Raw genomic sequence first — 9,779 nt, 5'->3', positions numbered from 1 at the left:
CAGTCCCAGTTTCCCTAAATCCATGGGGGCCTGGCCTACAACCAGGGATCCTCTGTGGGCTCTCCTAAATCACTCCCTAAATGGGAGTGGGCTCCCTCTGTGGGCTCCCTAAATCACTGGGGGGACAGGCCTACAGACAGGGTCATTTGTGGGCTGTCTCAGGTTCCCTAAATCCCTGGGGGGACTGTCTATAGACGAAGGTTCATCTATAGGATGCCCCAAGTGCCCTGAATCACTGGAGGGACTGGCTAAGAGACCCGAGCTCATCTGTGGTATATCCAAGGTTTCCGAAATACCTGGGAGAACTGGTGTACAAACCAGGGCTAATCTTAGGATGTCCCAGGTTCCCTAAATCCCTGGGGGGACTCTCTTTAAACCATTGCTCATCTGTGGCCTTTCACAGGTTCCCTGTGTCCCTGGAGAGACTGGTCAAGAGACCAGGGCTCATCTGTGGTGTGTCCCAGGTTGCCAAAATCACTGAGGGACTGTCTACAGACCAGTGCACAACTGTGGGCAATCCCAAGTTCCCTAAATCCCTGGTAGCACTGGCCTAAACACCAGGGATCATCTGTGGGATATCCCATGTTCCCTAAATCCCTTTAGGGACTCATCTACAGACCAGGGCTCATCTGTGGACAGTTGCAGGTTCCATAAATCTTTTAGGGGGAATGGACTACAGACCAGGGCTACTCTGTGGGCTGTCCAACGTTCCCTAAATCACAGGGGTGGGGACTGGCCGACAGAGTAGGGCACATCTGTGGGCTGTCCCATGTTCCGTAAGTCCCTAGAAGGGACTGTCCTACAGACAAGGGCTCATCTCTGGGCTGTACCAGGTTCCCTAAATCCCTAGAAGGAGTGGCCTACAGACCAGGGTTTATCTGTGGGATGTGCCAGTTTCCATAAATCCCTGGGGTGGACTGGCCTACGGAGCAGGGCTCCTGTGTGTGCTGTCCCAGGGTCCCTAAATCACAGGGGGTCAATTGTCTACAGACCAGGGCTCATCTGTGGGCTGTTCCAGGTTCCCTAAACCCCAGGGAGGACTGGCCTACAAACCAAGGCTCATCTGTGCGATATCTCAGGGTCCCTGAATCCATTCAAGGAATGCCCTACAGATCGGAGCTCATCTGTGGGATGTCCCAGGTTACCCAAATCCCAAGGAGAACTGGCCTACAGTCTAAGTCTCATCTATGGGCTGTTCGAGGTTCCCTAAATACTTGGGGGGGCCTGACCTACACACCAGAGCTCACTGTGGAGTGTCTGAGGTTCCGCAAAATCCTGAGGAGACTGTCTATATACTAGGACTCAACTCAGGGCTCTCCCAAGTTCCCTAAATCCCTGGGAGGACTGCCCTGCAAACCAGGCATCATTTGTGGGATGTCTCATGTTCCCCAAATTCCTTGAGGGACTGGCCTACAGGCCAGGGCTCATCTGTGGGCTCTCCCAGTTTCCATAAATCTTTAGTGGTGGACTGAGCTACAGACGAGAGGCATTCTGTGGGATGTTCCAGGTTAACTAAATCCCTGGGGGGACTAGCCTACAGACTAGAGCTCATTTGTGGGATGTCCCAGGCTCCTAAATCCCTTGGGGGACTGGTCTACACCCAGGGCTTATCTGTGGGATGTCCCAACTCCCTAAATCTCTGGGAGGACTAGCCCACAGACCAGAGCTGTCTCAGGTTCCCAAAATCTCTGGGTGGACTGGCCTACAAGGATAGGCTCCTCTCTGGGCTGTCCCAGGTTCCCTAAATCCCTGGGATGGACTGCCCTACAGATCAGGACTCATCTGAGGGCTGCCTCAAGTTCCCTAAATCATAGGGGGGGACTGGCCTATAGACCAGGGCTCATCTATGGGCTGTGTCAGGTTCCCTAAAACACAAGGGGGGACTGGCGTACAGAACAAGGCTCAACTGTGGGATGTCCCATGTTGCCCAAATCCCTTGGGGACTCATTTACACACCAGGGCTCATCTGTGGGCTGTCCCAGTGCCATACATCCCTGGGAAAGACTGGGCTACAGAACAGGGCTCATCTCAGTGATCTCCCATGTTCCCTAAATCTCTGGGGGGACTAGCCTACAGACCAGAACTGTCCCAGGTTCTTACATCCCCGGCTGGACTGGGCTACAGAGCACAGCTCCTCTTAGGGCAGTAACATGTTCCCTAAATCCCGGTGGGGGAGGACTGGCCTACAGACCAAGGCTCCTCTTTGGACTGTCCCAGGTTCCCTGAATCCCTCGGGTACTGGCCTACAGACCAGGGTTTAATTCTTCGATGTCCCATGTTCCCGAAATCCCTGGCCCACACACCACAGCTCATCTGCGGGATGTCCCGTACCCTAAATCCCTGGGGGGAACTGGTCTAGAGACCAGAGCTCATCTGTGGTATGTCCCAGACTCCCTAAATCCCTTGCAGGGCTGGTTTACAGACGAGGGCTCATCTGTGGGTTGTTCCATGCTCCTTGAATCCCTCAGATACTGGTCTATAGAGCAGGGATTTATTTTTGGATGTCCCAGGTTCCCTAAATTTCTGGAGGCACTGTTTATAGACCACGGCTGATATGTGGGATGTTTCAGGTTCCCCACATGCCAGGGGAGACTGGTCTACTGACCAAGGCTCATTTACTGGGTTGTCCTAGCTTCCCTGAATCCCTGGGGTACTGGCCTACAGGCCAGGGCTTAAATGTGGAATATCCCGTGTCCCTTAAATCCCTCGGGGGACTGGCCTACACACAAGAGCTCATCTGTGGGATGTCCTGGGTTCCCTAAATCCCTGGGGGGGGAGAATGGCCTACAGACCATGGCTCATCTGTTGACTGTTTCAGGACCCTAAATTTCTTGGGGTACTCATCTACAGAGCAGGGCTCATTTGTAGGCTGTCCCAGGGTCCCTAAATCCCTGGGGGGACTGGTATGGAAACAAAAGTTAATCTGTAGGCTATAACACGTTCCCTGAATTCCTTGCGAGACTGCCCTACAGAACACTGTTCATCTGTGGGCTGTCGCCGGTTCCCTACATCCCAAGGAGGACAGGCCTATAGACCACGGTGCCTCTATGGGCTGTTCTAGGTTCCCTGAATCCTTGAGGGGGACTGACCTACACAACAGAGCTCATCTGTGGGATGTCCCAGGTTTCCTAAATCACTAGGGGGACCGGCCTACAGACCAGGTCTCATTTGTGGGATGTCCAAGATTCCCTAAAAACCTGGGAAAACTGGTCTACAAACCAGGGGTAATCTGTGGGATGTCCCAAGTTCCCCAAGTCCCTGGAGGTACTGGCCTACAATCCAGAGATCATCTGTGGGATGTCCATATTCCCTAAATCCCTGGGGGGACTGGCTCTAAGACCAGAGCTGTCCTAGGATCCCTGAATCCCTGGGGTACTGGCCTACAGACCAGGGCTCATCAATGGGATGTCCCAGGTTCCCTAAATCCCAGGGGGCGGATGGCCTACAGACCAGGGCCCCTCTGTGACTTCTCCAGCTTCCTTAAATCCCTGGACGGACTGGACTACCAACAAGGGCTCATCACTGGGATGTCTCAGGTTTTGTAAATGCCAGGGGGACTGGTCTACAGACCAGGGCTCATCTATTGGAATGGCCCAGATTCCCTACATCCCTGAGGGGAGGGGGGAGTGGCGTTCAGACTAGGATTCCTCTGTGGGATGTCCGTCGTTCCCTACATCCCAAGTGCTACTGTCCTACAGAGCAGGGCTCCTCTGTGGTATATCGCAGGTTCCCTAAATCCATGGGGAGGACTGACCTGCAGAGCAGGGCTCATATGTGGGCAATATCAGGTTCCCTAAATCCCTGGGGGGCCTAGCTTACTAACTAGAGCTCATTTGTGGGATGTCCCAGGCTCCCTAAATCCCTTGGGGGACAGACCTACACCCAGGGCTCATTTGTGGGAAGTCCCAATTTCCCTAAACCTCTGGGAGGACTAGAATACAGACCAGAGCTGTCCCAGGTTCCCTAAATCTCTGGGTGGACTGGCCTACAAGGAAAGGCTCCACTCTAGGCTGTCCCAGGTTTCCTAAATCCCTGGGAGTGACTGGCCTACAGACCAGGACTCATCTTTGGGCTGTCTGAAGTTCCCTAAATCCCAGGGGGAGACTGGCCTACAGACCAGGGCTCATCTATGGGCTGTGCCAGGTTCCGTAAATAACAAGGGGGCACTGGCATACAGAACAAGGCTCAACTGTGAAATGTCCCATGTTGCCCAAATTCCTTGGGGACTCATTTGCACACCAGGGCTCATCTGTGGGCGTTCCCAGTGCCATAAATCCCTGGGACAAACTGGGCTATAGAACAGGGATCACCTCAGTGATCTCCCAGGTTCTCTAAATCTCTGGGGGGACTAGCCAACAGAGCAGAATTGTCCCAGGTTCCTATATCCCCGGCTGGACTGGGCTACAGAGCACATCTCCTCTTAGGGTGCTGACAGGTACCTTAAATCCCTGGGGGGAGAACTGGTCTACAGACCAAGGCTCCTCTTTGGACTGTCCTTGGTTCCCTGAATCCCTCGGGTACTGGCCTACAGACCAGGGTTTAATCCTTCAATGTTCCAGGTTCCCTAAATCCCTGGGGTTCTGGCCCACACAACACAGCTCATCTGTGGGATGTCCCGTGACCCTAAATCCCTGGGGGGGACTGGTCTCAAGACCAGGGCTCATCTGTGGTATGTCCCAAACTCCCTAAATCCCTTGCAGGGCTAGTCTACAAACCAGGGCTCATCTGTTGAATGTCCCAGGCTCCCTGAATCCCCCTGGCACTGGTCTACAGATCAGGGATTAATTTTTGGATGTCCCAGGTTCCCTAAATTTCTGGAGGCACTGTTTATATACCACAGCTGATGTGGGATGTCCCAGGTTCCCTAAATCCCAGGGAAGACTTGTCTACAGACCAGGGCCCATTTATTGGGAAGTCTCACATTCCCTGAATCCCTGGAGTACTGGCCTACACACCAGGACTCAAATGTGAAATGGCCCATGTCCCTTAAATCCATCGGGGAACTGGCCTACACAAAAGAGCTCATCTGTGGGATGTCCTGAATTCCCTAAATTCCTGGGAGGGGGGGCCTGGCCTACAGACCATGGCTCATCTCTGGATGTCTCACGTCCCTAAATCCCTTGGGGTACTGATCTACCGAGCAGGGCTCATTTGTGGGCTGCCCCAGGGTCCCTAAATCCCTGGGGGTGACTGGCCTACAGACCAGGGCCTTTCTGTGACCTCTCCAGGTTCCCTAAATCCCTGGAAGGAATGGATTACTGACAAGGGCTCATCAATGGGATGTCTCAGGTTTTGTAAATGCCAGGGGGGACTGGTCTACAGACCAGAGCTCATCTATTGGAATGGCCCAGATTCCCTACATCCCTGGGGGGAGGGGGGAGTGACGTTCAGACCAGGGTTCCTCTGTGGGATGTCCGTCGTTACCTACATCCCAAGTGCTACTGTCCTACAGAGCAGGGCTCCTCTGTGGGTAATCCCAGGTTCCCTAAATCCATGGGGGGGGACTGGCCTACAGACCAGGGCTCATATGTGGGCAGAGGCCAGGTTTCCTAAATCCCTGGGGGGACTAGCCTACAGAGTAGAGCTCATTTGTGGGATGTCCCAGGCTCCCTAAATCACTTGGGGGATGGACCTACACCCAGGGCTCATCTGTCGGATGTCCCAATTTTCCTATATCTCTGGGAGGACTAGCCCACAGACCAGAGTTGTCCCAGCTTCCCTAAATCCCTGGGAGGGACTGGCCTACAGACCAGGACTCATCTGTGAGCTGTCTGAAGTTCCCTAAATCCCAGGAGGGGAATGGCCTATAGACCAGGGCTCATCTATGGGCTGTGCCAGGTTTCCTAAATCACAAGGGGGGACTGGCATACAGAACAAGGCTCAAATGTGGGAAGTCCAATGTTTCCCAAATCCCTTGGGGACTCATTTACACACCAGGGCTCATCTGTGGGCTGTCCCCATGCCATAAATCCCTGGGAAAGACTGGGCTACAGAACAGGGCTCATCTCAGTGATCTCCCAGATTCCCTAACACTCTGGGGGGACTAGCCTGCAGACCAGAACTGTCCCAGGTTCCTATATCCCTGGCTGGACTGGGCTATAGAGCACAGCTCCTCTTAGGGAGGTAACAGGTTCCCTAAATCCCTGGGTAGGAGGACTAGCCTCCAGACCAAGGCTCATCTGTGGAATGTCCCAGGTTCCCTGAATCCCTCGGGTACTGGCCTACAGACCAGGGTTTAATTCTTTTATGTCCCAGATTCTCGAAATCCCTGGAAGTCTGGCCCACACACCGCAGCTCATCTGTGGGATGTCCCGTGACCCTAAAATCTTGTGGGGCACTGGTCAAAAGACCAGTGCTCATCTGTGGTATGTCCCAGACTCCCTAAATCCCTTGCAGGGCTGGTCCACAGACCAGGGCTCATCTGTGGGATGTCCCAGGCTCCCTGAATCCCTCAGGTACTGGTATACAAAACAGGGTTTAATTTTTGGATGTCCCAGGTTCCCTAAATTTCTGGAGGCACTGTTTATAGACCATGGCTGATATGTGGGATGTCCCTGGTTCCCTAAATCCCAGCGGAGACTGGTCTCCAGACCAGACTCATTTATTGGGATGTCCCAGCTTCCCTGAATCCCTGGGGTACTGGCCTACAGGCCAGGGCTCAAATGTGGAATGTCCCGTGTCCCTTAAATCCCTTGAGGGACTGGCCTACACACTAGAGATCGTCAGGGGGATGTCCTGGGTTCCCTAAATCCCTGGAGGGGGGACTGGTCTACAGACCATGGCTCATCTAGGAACTGTCTCAGGTCCCTAAATCCCTTGGGGTCCTGATTTACAGAGCATGGCTCATTTGTGGGCTGTCCCAGGGTCCCTAAATTCCAAGGAGGACAGGCCTATAGACCACGGCGCTTCTGTGGGCTGCCCTTGGTTGCCTGAATCCTTGAGGAGGGACTGACCTACACAACAGAGCTCATCTGTGGGCTGTCCTAGTTTCCCTAAATCCTGAGTTGACTGTTTATAGACCAGGACTCATTTGTGGGATGTCCTAGATTTCCTAAATCACTAGGGGGACCGGCCTACAGACCAGGGCTCATTTGTGGGATGTCCAAGATTCCCTAAAAACCTGGGAGAACTGGTCTACAAATCAGGGCTAATTTGTTGGATGTCCCAGGTTCCCTAAATCGCTGGGGGGATTGTCTGTAGACCAGGCCTCATCTGAGGTCTGTCATAGTTTCCCCAAGTCCCTGGGGGTGACTGGTTAACAAACCAGGGCTCATCTGTGGTGTGTCCCAGTTTGTCGAAATCAGTAAGGGATTGTGTACAGACCAGGGCTCATCTGTGGGCTCTCCCAGTTCCCTAAATCCCTGGAGGTACTGGCCTACAATCCAGGGATCATCTGTGGGATGTCCCAGGTTCCCTAAATCCCAGGGGGCGACTGGCCTATAGACCAGGGCCTTTCTGTGACCTCTCCAGGTTTCCTAAATCACTGGATGGACTGGACTACTGACAAGTGCTCATCACTGGGATGTCTCAGGTTTTGTAAATGCCAGGGGGGACAGGTCCGCAGACCAGGGCTCATCTATTGGAATGGCCTAGATTCCCTGCATCCCTGGAGGGGAGGAGGGAGTGGCGTTCAGACCAGGGTTCCTCTGTGGGATGTCCATCGTTCCCTACATCCCAAGTGCTACTGTCCTACAGAGCAGGGCTCCTCTGTGGGACATCCCCGGTTCCTTAAATCCATGCGGCTACTGGCCTACAGACCAGGGCTCATATGTGGGCTGCACCAGGTTGTCTAAATCCCTGGGGGGACTAGCCTACAGAGTAGAGCTCATTTGTGGGATGTCTCAGGCTCCCTAAATCCCTTAGAGGATGGACCACAGCCAGGGATTATCTGTGGGATGTCCCAATTTCTCTAAATCTCTGGGAGGACTATCCTACAGACCAGAGCTGTTTCAGGTTCCCTAAATCCCGGGAGTGACTGACCTACAGACTCATCTGTGGGCTGTCTCAAGTTCCCTAAATCGCAGGGGGGTACTGGCCTACAGACCACGCCTCATCTATTGGCTGTGCCAGGTTCCCAAAATCACAAGGAGGCACTGGCGTACAGAACAAGGCTCAACTGTGGGATGTCTCATGTTGCCCAAATCCCTTGGGGACTCATTTACACACCAGGGCTCATCTGTGGGCTGTCCCCGTGCCATAAATCCTTTGGATGGACTGGGCTACAGAACAGGGGTCATCTCAGTGATCTCCCAGGTTCCCTAAATCTCTGGAGAGGACTAGCCTACAGACCAGAACTGTCCCAGGTTCTTACATCCCCAGCTGGACTGGACTACAGAGCACAGCTCCTCTTAGGGCAGTAACATGTTCCCTAAATCCCTGTGGGGGAGCACTGGCCTACAGACCAAGGCTCCTCTTTGGACTGTCCCAGGTTCCCTGATCCCTCGGGTACTGGCCTGCAGACCAGGGTTTAATTCTTCGATGTCCCAGGTTCCCGAAATCCCTGGGCGTCTGGCCCACACACCACAGCTCATCTGTGGGATCTCATGTGACCCTAAAACCCTGGGGGGAACTGGTCTAAAGACCAGGGCTTATCTGTGGTATTACCTAGACTCCCTAAATCCCTTCCAGGACTGGTTCACAGACCAGGATTCATCTGTGGTATGTTCCAGACTCCCTAAATCCTTTGCAGGGCTGGTCAACAGACCAGGGCTCATCTGTGGGATGTCCCAGGCTCCCTGAATCCCTCGGGTACTGGTATACAGAGCAGGGATTAATTTTTGGTGTCCCAGGTTCCCTAAATTTCTGGAGGCACTGTTTATAGACCACGGCTGATATGTGGGATGTCCCAGGTTCCATAAATCCCAGGGGAGACTGGTGTACATACCAGTGCTCATTTATTGGGATGTTCCCAGATCCCTGAATCCCTGGGGTACTGCCCAACAGGTCAGGGCTCAAATGTGGAATGTCTCATGTCCCTTAAATCCCTGGGAGGACTGGTCTACACACAAGAGCTCACCTGTGGGATGTCCTGGTTTCCCTAAATCGCTGAAGGCCACGGGGAGTGGCCTACAAACCCTGACTCATCTATGGACTGTCTCAGGTCCCTAAATCCCTTGGGGTCCTGATCTACAGAACAGGGCTCATTTGAGGGCTGTCCCAGGGTCCCTAAAGCCCTGGGACGACTGGTCTGGAAAAAAGGAACAATCTGTAGGCTCTCCCACGTTCCCTGAATCCCTAGGGGGACTGCCCTACAGAACACTATTCATCTGTGGGCTGTCGCCGGGTCCCTACATCCCACGGAGGACAGGCCTATAGACCACGGCGCTTCTGTGGGCTGTCCTAGGTTCCCTGAGTCCTTGAGGAGAGACGGACCTACACAACAGAGTTCATCTGTGGGCTGTCCCAGGTTCCCTAAATCCCTGGGAGGGACTGGATTACAGACCAGGGCTCATCTATGGGCTGTGTCAGGTTCTCTAAATCACAAGGGGGGACTGGTGTACAGAACAAGGCTCAACTGTGGGATGTGCCATGTTGCCCAAATCCCTGGGGGACTCATTTACAGACCAGGGCTCATCTGTGGGCTGTTGCAGTGCCATAAATCCCTGGGACAGACTGGGCTACAGAACAGGGCTCATCTCAGTGATCTCCCAGGTTCCCTGAATCCCTCTGATACTGGCCTACAGACCAGAGTTTAATTCTTCGATGCCCCAGGATTCCTAAATCCCTAGAGAGACTATCTCCCAGACCAGAGCTGTCCCAGGTTCCCTAATTCCCTGGGG

Source organism: Eulemur rufifrons, chromosome 13 (assembly GCF_041146395.1).
Source record: "Eulemur rufifrons isolate Redbay chromosome 13, OSU_ERuf_1, whole genome shotgun sequence".
Lineage (NCBI taxonomy): Eukaryota > Metazoa > Chordata > Mammalia > Primates > Lemuridae > Eulemur > Eulemur rufifrons.
Note: the sequence above shows the minus strand (reverse complement) of the source record.